Source organism: Pan troglodytes, chromosome 8 (genome assembly GCF_028858775.2).
Source record: "Pan troglodytes isolate AG18354 chromosome 8, NHGRI_mPanTro3-v2.0_pri, whole genome shotgun sequence".
Lineage (NCBI taxonomy): Eukaryota > Metazoa > Chordata > Mammalia > Primates > Hominidae > Pan > Pan troglodytes.
In genome coordinates this window covers 96,336,422-96,348,833 of record NC_072406.2, presented here as the reverse complement: position 1 = coordinate 96,348,833, position 12,412 = coordinate 96,336,422, and the positions used below count along the sequence as shown (strand labels likewise).

Genomic DNA, 12,412 nt, shown 5'->3' with positions numbered 1-12,412 from the left:
ACTTAAAAACCAGTGTTATTCATAGATTCCAGACATTGTATAGAAGAACATTGTGAAACTCCCTGCCCTGTTCTGTTTCTCTCTGACCACCGGTGCATGCAGCCCCTGTCATGTACCGCCTGCTTGCTCAAATCAATCACGACCCTTTCATGTGAAATCTTTAGTGTTGTGAGCCCTTAAAAGGAACAGAAATTGTGTATTCAGGGAGCTCAGATTTGAAGGCAGTAGCTTGCCGATGCTCCCAGCTGAATAAAGCCCTGCCTTCTACAACTCAGTGTCTGAGAGGTTTTGTCTGCGGCTCACCCTGCTACATTTCTTGGTTCCCTGACTGGGAAACGAGGTGACTGACGGACGGCCGAGGCAGCCCCTTAGGCGGCTTAGGCCTGCCCTGTGGAGCATCCGTGAGGGGAACTCCGGCCAGCCTGAGTGACGTGATCCAAAGAGCGCTCCCGGGTAGGCAATTGCCCCAGTGGAACACCTCACCAGAGCAGCGTGTAGCAGGACCCCGCAGAAGATTAACACAGTGGCTGAACACCAGGAAGGAACTGGCACTTGGAGTCCGGACATCTAAAACTTGGTAAGACTAATCTTTGGAACTTGCCCCACTCCATCTGAGTGGAAGCGTGGCCTGATCACCCACGGTGTGCCTGTATTGGCATTTTGTTCTGGTTTTGACTTGGCTTGAGTTGGTAAGACTAGTCTTTGGAACTTGCCCTACTCCATCTGGGTGGAAGCATGGCCTGATCACCCACGGCATGCCTGCATTGACTCTTTTGTTCTGGTTTTGATTTGACTTAGATTGTGTGATACTTTGGTTTTAGTTTTGACCTGGCTTGGATTTCTGGATACTCTGATTTTGGTTTGGTGTAAACTGCAAAATTGTGTGTGTGCCCTTTTTACCTGTTTTTTGTTTTGTGGTGTGTGTGTGGTGTGAGCATGGTGTTTTGTCTTGAAGAAGCATGGGTCAGGCAAAAATAAGCCCACCCCACTAGGAACTATGTTAAAAAAAATAAAAATTTCAAGAAAGAATTTAAGGGAGATTACGATGTTACTGTGACACCAGGAAAACTTAGAACTTTGTGTGAAATAGACTGGCCAGCATTAGAGGTGGGTTGGTCATCAGAAGGAAGCCTGGACAGGTCCCTTGTTTCAACGGTATGACACAGGGCAACCTGTAAGCCAAGGCACCCAGACCAGTTTCCATACATAGACAATTACAGCTGGTTTTAGACCCCCTTCCCCTCCACAGTAGTTAAAAGAACAGCAGCATAAGCAGCTGGGAGAGGCAAGGAAAGACCAGCAGAGAAAAAAAAAAAGAGGCCATCTATACCAATTCTAAGTTAATTTAGACTAAACAAGGTCTTATTAACAGCAAAGGATAATTGAAATCCCAAACTTACAAGGTTTTCAACAAAAGTGAAGTTTGCTAAAAGTTAACAGCATAACATATATTGTGGTAACTTCTTCTAATCTTGTGGCCTTAGACAGTCTAGTCCAAAGACATAAAGAAAGTTCGCTTTAAAAAAAGGAATGGTTATCTTCAAAAAAAAAAAAGGGGGGGGGGGAGGCAGAATTTATGTAAAAAGAGTGTTATATGGTAAATTCTTGTCCTGAAATAAATTAACTGGTTGTTTAAAGAAAAAAAATGTTTGTAATAAGTCAGAAAGTTGAGACATGTTGAAGAATTGTTGGCGAAAGTCGTGAAAGAAAAAATGTTATAAAAAAATTTATGCAAAAAAGCCTCCTGAGTACTATTGAAGAAACAGTTTATGTGCAAGGTGTATAAAAATAGTAAAATATACCTTTGGTAAAAAGATTATAAGGAGGCATAAGAATGTGGATTTTTACCAACATTAAAAGGTTAAAAAATTATTGTTTTGAAAGTTTAAGCAAGTTTTAAAACATTAATTGTAAAGAAAATTCTGTGTATAAACATATTAGCTAAAGTTAAAAAGGTATCATCCAGCTTTTCTGTGAACTGGACATTAAAGTAAAAATGCAACAGGTTTTTGTTAAAGCATCAACCTGCTCTTTAACAAAAATTATAAAAGGTTAAAAAGAGTCTATAAAATCTCACCTTATGGTCAAACATGAAAAATTGGATAAATATGTCTACAAGGTTTTATTAAAATTAAGTTTAACATTAATAACACACTAATATACGGGTAAAATTTAGCTTATCTGGTATAAAAATCATACAAGAAGCATTATTAAATATAAAATGGTGTTTAACTTTCTTTGGTCTAAAAACTAATAAAAATAGGTACTAAAGGAAACATTCCTTTTACTAGAGGATCATAGACGTTAAAGACTTAAAACAAACTTTGGCAATTAAGACAGCATACCAAGATGCAAATGCCTGGTTGAAATGGATCAAATATTCCATCTGCACATTAAACAAAAGCAATTGTTATGCTTGTGCACATGGCAGACCAGAGGCCCTGATTGTCCCCCTTCCACTAAGGTGGTCCTCCAGTCGACCAGGCGTGGGTGGCATGGTAGCTCTTTTCCAGGATTCTACAGCCTGGAGTAATAAGTCATGCCAAGCTCTCTCTGCTATATCCCGAAGTCCCTGTGGGTCAGCCCCCGAGGGCCATCCAGCTTCCGTCTCCCAACACTAAGTTCACTTCATGTCTCTCGTGGCAGGGAGGAGACTTAGCATTCCTTGGAGACCTGAAGGGATGCAGCGAGCTCAAGAATTTTCAAGAGCTTATCAATCAGTCAGCCCTTGTTCATCCCCGAGTGGATGTGTGGTGGTATTGTGGTGGACCTTTACTGGGCACTCTGCTGAATAACTAGAGTGGCACTTGTGCTTTAGTCCATTTGGCTATCCCTTTCACCCTGGCATTTCATCAACCAGAGGAAGAAAAAAATAAAATAAAATAAAATAAAACATCATAAAGTGAGAGAAGCCCCTTATGGGTCTTTCAACTCTCACATCTATTTAGATGCAATTGAAGCCCCGCAAGGAATACCAGATCAATTTAAAGCTTGAAATCAAATAGTTACAAGATTTAAATCAATATCTTGGTAGATGACAGTCAATAAAAATGTAGATTAGATAAACTACATCTATTACAACCAACAGCAATGAGCTTTTCATGAATTAAAAAGAAAAATTTGTGTTGGCCCCAGCTCTGAGGCTACCTGACCTGACGAAACTCTTTACACTCTATGTGTCAGAAAGAGAAAAAATGATAGTTGGAGTTTTAACCCAGACTGTAGGGCCCTGGCCAAGGCCAGTGGCCTATCTCTCAAAACAACTGATGGGGTTTCCAAAGGCTGGCCCCCATGTGCAAGGGCCCTGGCAGCAATGGCCCTGTTAGTACAAGAAGCAAATAAGCTAACTCTTAGGCAAAACCTAAAGTCCTCGTATGCTGTGGTGATTTTAATAAATACCAAAGGACACCATTAGCTAATGAATGCTAGACTAACTAGATACCAAAGCTTGCTCTGTGAAAATTCCCGCATAACCATTGAAGTTTGCAACACCCTAAACTCTGCCACCTTGCTCCCGGTATCAGAGAGCCCAGTTAAACATAACTGTGTAGAAGTATTGGACTCAGTTTATTCTCGTAGGCCCAACCACCGAGACCACCCTTAAACATCAGTAGACTTGGAGCTGTACGTGGATGGGAGCAGCTTCACCAACCCCTGCAAAGTGACTCTGAAGAAGACGACAAGCCCTGCTCCAGTCACACCCGGAAGCTGACTGGTTCATGCATGGCCGAAGCATGAGGAAATTCATCGCGGGAATAATTTTCCTTAAAATTTGGACTTGTACAGTAAGGACTTCAACTGACCTTCCTCAGACTGAGAACTATTTTCAGTATACATCAAGTCACTGAGGTAGGACAAAAGATTGCTACAGTCCTATTATTTTATGGTTATTATAAGTGTGCCAGGACTCTAAAAGAAAGTTGTTTGTATAATGCTATTGTATCCAAGGTATGCAGCCCAGGAAATAACCGACCTGATGCATGTTATGACCCACTTTAAGCCTCCCGTGATCACAGTTTTTAAAATAAAATTAAGGACTGGTCCTTTTCTAGGTGACACAAGTAAAGTAATAGCTAGAGCAGAAGAAAGAGGGGTCCCCAAAAATGTAACTTTAAAATTTGACGCCTGTGCTACTATTAATAGTAAACAGCATGGGATAGGATATGGTTCTCTAGATTGGGAAAAAAGTTACACAGCAGAAAATAAGTACATCTGTCAAAAATCATATTTATGTGAGATGTGTCAATACTGGTCTTGTGTCATTTAGGCTACTTAAAAAGAAGATAAAAAAGAACCTGTTTGGCTCCAAAAAGGAAAAGTCAGCCCCTCCTGCATGAGTGGGAGCTGCAACCTTTTAAAATTGATAATCACAAACCCCTCAGACCCAAAGTGGAATAAAGAAAAATATGTAACATTAGGCATTGACGGAAAAGGACTAGATCCTAGTGTAAGCATCCTAATAAAAGAAGAGGTTCAAAAACGCTCTCCAGAACAAATATTTCAGACTTTCTATGATGAACTAAGTGTGCCAGTACCTGAGATTCCCGGAAAAACTAAAAATTGGTTTTTGTAATTAGCCGAACATGTAGCCCAGTCTCTGCAAGTCACCTCATGTTATGTTTGTGGAGAAACTGTAATAAGAGATCAATGGCCATAAGAAGCCCAAGAATTAGTGCCTACAGACCCAGTTCCTGATGAATTTCCAGCCCAAAAAAATCACCCTGATCATCTCTAGGTTCTAAAAGTCTCAATTATTGGACAGTATTGCATAGCTACAGAAGGAAAAGGATTAACTCATCCCATAAGGCAGCTTAGTTGTCTTAGGCAAAAGCTGTATAATGGTACCACAAAAACAGTTAATGGTGGAGTTCCAATTACACAGAAAGAAATCCATTCAGTAAATTTCCAAAGTTGCAGACTGTTTGGGCCCACCCAGAATTCCACTGGGACTGGACGGCCCCCACCAGGTTATACTGGATATGTGGACACAGAGCTTATGCTAAGCTGCCTGATCAGTGGACAGGTAGCTGTGTAATTGGACAGGTAGCTGTGTAATTGGCACCATTAAGCCATCTTTCTTCTTACTGCCAATAAAAACAGGTGAACTTCTAGGCTTCCTAGTGTATGCTTCCCATGAAAAATGAAGCATAGCCATAGGTGATTAGAAAATAATGAATTGCCCCCTGAAAGAATCATACAATACTATAGACCCGCCACTTAGGCACAAGATGGCTCATGAGGATATCGAACCCCCAGCTACATGCTCAACCAAATCATATGGTTACAAGTGGTTTTAGAAATTATTACTAATAAAACCGGTCAAGCCTTGACTGTTCTTGCCTGGCAAGAGACTCTGATGAGAAATGCTATCAAAATAGACTAGCTCTTGACTACTTGCTAGAAGCTGAAGGAGAAGTTTGTAAAAAATTTAACCTTACTAATTGTTGTCTACACATAAATGATCAAGGGCAAGTAGTTAAAAATATAGTTAAAGATATAACAAAACTGGCACATGTACCCATGCAAGTGTGGCACGGGCTCAATCCGGGAGCCATGTTTGCAAATTGGTTCCCAGCAATGAAAGAATTTAAAACTCTTATAATAAGAGTAATAATAGTAATAGAAACCTGCTTACTGCTCCTTTGTCTGATACCTGTATTTCTCCAAATGATAAAAAACTTCGTCACGACCTTAGTTCACCAAAATGCTTTAGCAGAAGCATACTATATAAATCACTATCAATCTATTGCACAAAAAGACATAAGTAGCAAAAATAAGACTCAGAACTCCCACTAATAAAAACTGAGAGTCTCAAAGGGGGGAAATGAGGGAAGAGAGAGAGACCCTCTCATATTGTTTTATGTTGTTTTATACTCAGTACCTCTTTTAAGAAAAAACAAGGAAGTAAAACCAAAGACAGGCAGCCTGGTGCCAGGCCTGAAACCAGGCCTGGGCCTGTCTGGCCTAAACCCAGTAGTTAAAAATCAACTCATAACTTAGAAACTGATGTTATTCATAGATTCCAGACATTGTATAGAAGAACACTGTGAAACTCCCTGCCCTGTTCTGTTTCTCTCTGACCACCGGTGGTGCATGCAGCCCCTGTCATGTACCGCCTGCTTGCTCAAATCAATCACGACCCTTTCATGTGAAATCTTTAGTGTTGTGAACCCTTAAAAGGGACAGAAATTGAGTATTTGGGGAGCTTGGATTTTAAGGCAGTAGCTTGCTGATGCTCCCAGCTGAATAAAGCCCTTCCTTCCACAACTCGGTGTCTGAGAGGTTTTGTCTGCAGCTCATCCTGCTATAAAACCAGCTCTGCTCATGCTTCCAGCCCCAGCTCAAGAATCTCCCTGCCTTGAAGCCTTCCCTGGCCCCTGGTACAGGTAGTGTTAATGCATGCTATGACCTTTACCTCAGCCTGTTGTTTCCCACTGGATAGTGAGCTGCTGGAGACTCAAGACCTGAGCCCAGGAGAAATGATGGGCAGGATCCCTGTGGGTAGGGGCAGGCCATGTGGGCCTGTTGCACCTTTATGCATGGTCGGGCCTCTCTGGTCAGCTCTGAGCAGTGCAGAGCTCTGCAATGTCTTGGGTGTGCTGAAGGTCCACTGTGACACCTGCCCACCTGGCCCCAGCAAGCTGTCATCCGGAAGGTCAGACTTGAGCAAGAGGAGGAAAGCAAGCCCAATGCCTAGAGGATATAAGAATTGAGGAGCATGCAAATTCTCTTCCAGCAATGACAATGCTAAGATGTGTGGGAGGTTGTTTCCAAGTTGTTGAGCATGGGTTGGGGATTGCCCCTGGCTGAAGAAAGAATGTGAATTTTGGCTGGGTGCAGTGGCTCACGCCTGTAATACCAGCACTTTGGGAGGCTGAGGTGGGTGGATCATGAGGTCAGGAATTTGAGACCAGCCTGACCAACATGGTGAAACCCCATCTCCACTAAAAATACAAAAATTAGCCAGACATGGTGGCGCGTGCCTGTAATCCCAGCTACTCAGGAAGCTGAGGCAGGAGAATTGTTTGAACTCGGGAGGCAGAGTTTGCAGTAAGCCAAGATCATGCCACTGCACTCCAGCCTGGGTGACAGAGCGAGACTCCATCTCAAAAAAAAAAAAAAAGAAAGAAAGAAAAAGAAAAAATGTGAATTTTGTGTCATGCACAGAACTGCGTTTGCCCTTGCAATGTGGTGCCCACCTGTCCTTTGCCTTAATAACGATGACCGTCTTTTTTTTTTTGAGACAGAGTTTCACTCTTGTTACCCAGGCTAGAATGCAATGGCACGATCCTAGCTCACCACAACCTTCGCCCTCCGGGTTCAAGAGATTCTCCTGCCTCAGCCTCCTGAGTAGCTGGGATTACAGGCATGCGCCACCATGCCTGGCTAATTTTGTATTTTTAGTAGAGACAGTTTCTCCATGTTGGTCAAGCTGGTCTCAAACTCCCGACCTCAGGTGGTCCGCCCGCCTCGGCCTCCCAAAGTGCTGAGATTACAGGTGTGAGTCACAGCGCCCGGCCTAAGGATGAACTTCTAACCAAAAAATCTGATGCTTGTTCCAAGCTTGAAGGACATATGGGAAGATGCCAGTACCTGGTTCAACACTTCAGGATCTCCCTGGTTCCTGGAAGCCAATTCAGACATTGCCCACTGCCAGATACTGGCCAATGGTGCACTTCATTGGTCTTCTATTTTTGTCACAGATTAGAGAAGCAATTTAAACCACGTGCTCAGGCTGCTCAGTGGGCAAATCAATGGCAGGAGACATTTTGATGGGCTGCCCTCATGCTTTTATGCATTTGCAAAAACTAAAATTGATCCACATAAATAAACTGGTTTCTTTGAACTACACATCATGCTATGTCAGTTACCTGACTGGCCCCAGAGAGACTCTTTGCAGGCTATGCTCTGAGTCCTGATATCTGTGCGAAGTGGACAGCAGCCACAGCAGAGGATAGGGGCAGGAAGACCCCAGGAGTCTACCAGGGACAATTGCAGAGCTGGAGCCCAGGAGAGGCTTGCGGGCGAGGAAGAGGTGGGGTTCCTCTTGAGGCTGCATTGCTAGCTGGGACACTGCTCTTATTTGGAATGCCTGTAAGGGTTAATAAACTCAGCAACATTCCCTAACGGTGCTTCCTAAGGTTAGAATTACATCCATGTTCCATATCAAGGATCAGCACCACAATTTTATTTTTCTCAGGGCTCATTTGAGGGTGTTGTCATGAGTTCTCTGGGCAGCATCACATCTTCAGCTAACACTCACCTGTTACCTGTTTTTTGTTGAAATAGTTCCTTGCTGCTTTTGGCAAACCATTATCAGAGGGGAAAAGAACAAGCTAGCTGACAGAGTTCAGCTACGGACTAGGCCAACTCTTAAAGCTCACTGTAATCGCTTAGCAGTGGTGCAGGAATTAGGGGCAGACTCTGAGGTTAGTGAAGAGAAAGATTCATCTGGATCCACTGATCAACTGAACCAGGTCTTTGGTCATTTTCTCAAGATCCCTCAACCACTCAGCCATGGAGTCAGAAAGACTTTAGGTTCTCAACACAGCTCTTCTTCTCACTGAAGAACAGAGACTAAGGGCACTAGTCTCTGCTAAGAGCAGGAAGAATTTCCTATCTCAGGGGCTCTCTTCCTTCGCTACTCACACATACAATTCACAGATTTGCAGGTTTTCCTAGGACCATATATTTCTAAGGAAGAAAAGATTCAGATGTCAAAAAATTCTACCTGCTTTTAAAACACTTACAGAAAAATGACTGAAGCAATCCATGCCACATTAATTTAAATAACACAGGGCGTAAAGTGTAAGTTCTGCCTCAACTCCACTCCCCAGGGACAATCACTGTTCACAGATTTTCACCTGCTTTTAACATTTCAAAGAGAGCTGTCAAATTCTTGCTTTAAAAAAGGAAGAAACACCTCGGGCTCTTTAGAAAATTCAAAATCTCATGTTGAGCTGAGAAAGGTGAAAATGAGAGGCATGTTAACAGGAACACCTGTTAGTTTTGAGCATAAGCAGTTTTGGTACAAAAAATACTCAAATTTGAGGCTTTAGATGATTTCCAAAGGTGATTTTGAAAACTTGCCTCCCTTCCTGAGAAGAAAAGTTCTCCAGAGACACACCTGACACCCTGGGGAATTTGTAAGGAAGACTTTTTTTTTTTCAATTTAATTTGTAATTTCTAAGGCCAGTTAGGAAATTGCCTGGAGCATCTCCACCCTTTACTGGCAAACCACTCTGGGCATGAGTCCCACACTTCACTCCCAGTCACCATGCTCTTCTTTCAAAAGTGTTTTATAGACCCCAACATTGATCAGAAATGACTCTCCCACCTTATTTACTTAGCAAACTGCAGCTCAGCTTATAATGAACGGAGGCACCAGGCCTGGGCACCATCCTTTGCTTGTCCCCTCATTTAATTATCTCCCCACTTCAGGGAGACAGGCATTTACTTGTTACCTTACTCAACAGGGAAAGGGAACCTTCCCTTCACTCCATAAAAAAGGTTATGGGAATTTTTCAACTGGAACCAGATCTGTCTGACTCCAAAGTTTCTTTCCAGAGTTCCGTGAGAGCTCATGCACAATTGAGAATAACTCACAACATTGATGTTCAGTGTACACACACTCGCCACAACCTGTACAAAAACCCAATAGTTTCCTCTATTTTTAGTTAGTCCGAACTTCCTTGTAAGTCTCCAGCCTACCGCCTCTGGGCATCCTGCTGCTGAGGTCAAAGCTGGTATGTCTGTCCAGTATCTGTTCCCTCAACCCCCGATCCTTTTGAGGACACCCTTGGCTCTTGTGGGTGCTGTGAATGTTCCCACTGTTTATCAACAAAAAGAGTAAAACTCTGTATATTTGAAAAGATTTATTCTGAGCCAAATATGAGTGACCAACAGCACATGACACAGCCCTAGGAAATCCTGAGAACATGTGCCCAGGGTAGTTGGGCTACAGCTTGGTTTTATACATTTTAGGGATGTAGCAGGAAGAGCCGCAGAAAAAAACCCCTCAGACACTGAGTTAAAGAAGGAAGCGGTTTATTCGGCTGAGAGTATCAGCAAGACTCCTGTCTCTAGAGCCGAGCTCCCCGAGTAAACAATTCCTGTCCCTTTTAAGGGCTCACAACTCTAAGGAGGTCCATGTGAGAGGGTGGTGATCGATTGAGCAAGCAGTGGGGACAAGACTGTGGGATGCATACACAGGTAATTGGAATGGAACAGAACAGGACAGGGATCTTCACAGTGCTTTTTTATGCAAATAACTGATTAGGTCAGGGGTCGATCTTTAACTACCAGGCCCAGGGTGTGGTGCCATTCTTTATTCCTTTATTTTCTTAATAAACTTGCTTTCACTTTACTCTGTGGACTCACCTGGAATTCTTTCTTGCACGATGTCCAAGAACCCTCTCTTGGAGTCTGGACTGGGACCGCTTTCAAGTAATAGTTATGTACAGAAAGGTGGGACAATTCGAAGGGGTGGTGGTTCCAGGTCATAGGTGGAGACCTGGGATTAATCGAAAGGAATGTCTGGGTTAAGATACGAGGTTGTGGAGACCAAGGTTCTTATTATGCAGATGAAGTCTCTAGGTAGCTGGCTTCGGAGCTCTTGTCAGACCTTTAAAGGCACCAGACTCTTAGTTAATTTTCTCCTGGATCAGGGAGAAGACCTGGAAAGGGTGGGGATTCTCTACAGAAGGTAGATTTTCCACACAAGAGACAGCTTTGCAGAACCATTTCAAAATACGTCGAAGAAGTATATGTTGGGGTAAAATATTTCAATTTCCTTCAGGGCTTACTATCTGTCATGTGATACTACACTAGAGTCAGGCTGGAATTTGGTATCTTATTGCTATAAAAAGTCTGTTTTATTTGTCTTAAGATCTCTGTTTTAATTTTTTTTTTTTTTTTAAGAGGGAGTTTCACGCTGTCCCCCAGGCTGGAGTGCAGTGGCACGATCTCGGCTCACTGCAAGCTCCGCCTCCCGGGTTCACGCCATTCTCCTGCCTCAGTCTCCTGAGTAGCTGGGATTACAGGCGCCTGCCACCACGCCCGGCTAATTTTTCTATTTTTAGTAGAGACGGGGTTTCACCGTGTTAGCCAGGATTGTCTTGATCTCCTGACCTTGTGATCCGCCCGCCTCGGCCTCCCAAAATGCTGGGATTTGTTTTAAGGTTAATATTGTTTAGTTGTGCCTGAATTCCAAAGGAGGAGAGTATAATGAGGCATATCCGACCTCCTCTTCTTATCATGGCCTGAACTAGTTTTTTCAGGTTTACTTTGGAATTCCCTTGGCCAAGAGCAAAGGAGTCCATCAGTCAGTTGAGGGGCTTATAATATTATTTGGGGTTTACATTGTTTATTGTCTCCCTGTACCCTGGGTTGATCTGTCCACCATAGCATTGGTGGTAGGGCTACCCTGCCTCACTATGGCAGCAGCTAGCAGGCCTGCAGACTCCTCCGCAGGGAATGTGCTGAAATGTCATGATCTCCACTATGCCACAAAGATGAGACTAGAAGGCAATGTCTTTCATTCTCCCATGGCCACTCTAGGTTGGTGTTGAAGCATGTGTGAAACCAGTCCCTGAGCTCTTGATAAGCATACCCCCTTCATGTTTGGCCTTGCTCTCTCTCTCTCTGGAGTTTCTGTCTTTTGCCCCCACCCCTTCATACCCAGCCCAAGTTTCAGCCTAAAGTGGGGGACTCAGGACCCTTGTATTTGGTGTCTTTCTACCTCCACTACACTTGTTAAAAAAGCACAGGCTCTACAGCCACATGATCCATGCTCTAACCAGCGCTCTCCTATGTTTTAGCTGTGTGACCTGCACAAGTTGCTCAACTTCTCTGTGCCTTTGTTATTTTCGATGTAAAATAGTAGATGCAGCTGGAGAGGAACAGATTCACTGGATGAGAGTGTAATGTTAAAAGTGCCATGCAATATGAACATAATTTTTTATTATTTTAGGTGGCCAATTTTCAGAAATGGGGTACATAGCTTTCCCTTCCTTTCTCAATTTTTCTTACCCCCCACGTTTATTATAATTGAGTATTACAATAGTTAAGGATAAAAGGCTTTTACTTTTTTGAGACAGGGTCTCCTCTGGCTATGCTGCTCATGCTGCAGTACTGTGCCTATTCACAGGTGCAATAACATTATGTGCCCTGCAGCCTCAAACTTGTAAACCAAAAGTAAATTCTAAGCCCCACCCCCAACCAATTGAGTGGACTCCTCCTCTGGGCCAAGGGCACTCTAAAGTAAACCTAAAACGCTAGTTCAGGCATGATGGGAATGGGTGGGAAGACAGGCCTCATTACCCCCTCCTCCCGTTGGAATTCAGGCACAGCTGACCAGCATTAACGTTAAAATAGAGACCTGAAGACTGACAAAAGACTCTTTGTAGCAATA

At 43.2% G+C, this 12,412-nt stretch overlaps 1 long non-coding RNA gene across 1 annotated transcript; it reads left to right on the top strand.

Annotated features, from left to right (window-relative positions):
• The first annotated feature begins 84 nt into the window (after positions 1-84).
• Positions 85-6,267, top strand: LOC134807191 (uncharacterized). Its single transcript, XR_010146981.1, has 2 exons — positions 85-577; positions 3,580-6,267. It is a non-coding gene; the product is annotated as an uncharacterized LOC134807191 (long non-coding RNA).
• Positions 6,268-12,412: the final 6,145 nt, after the last annotated feature.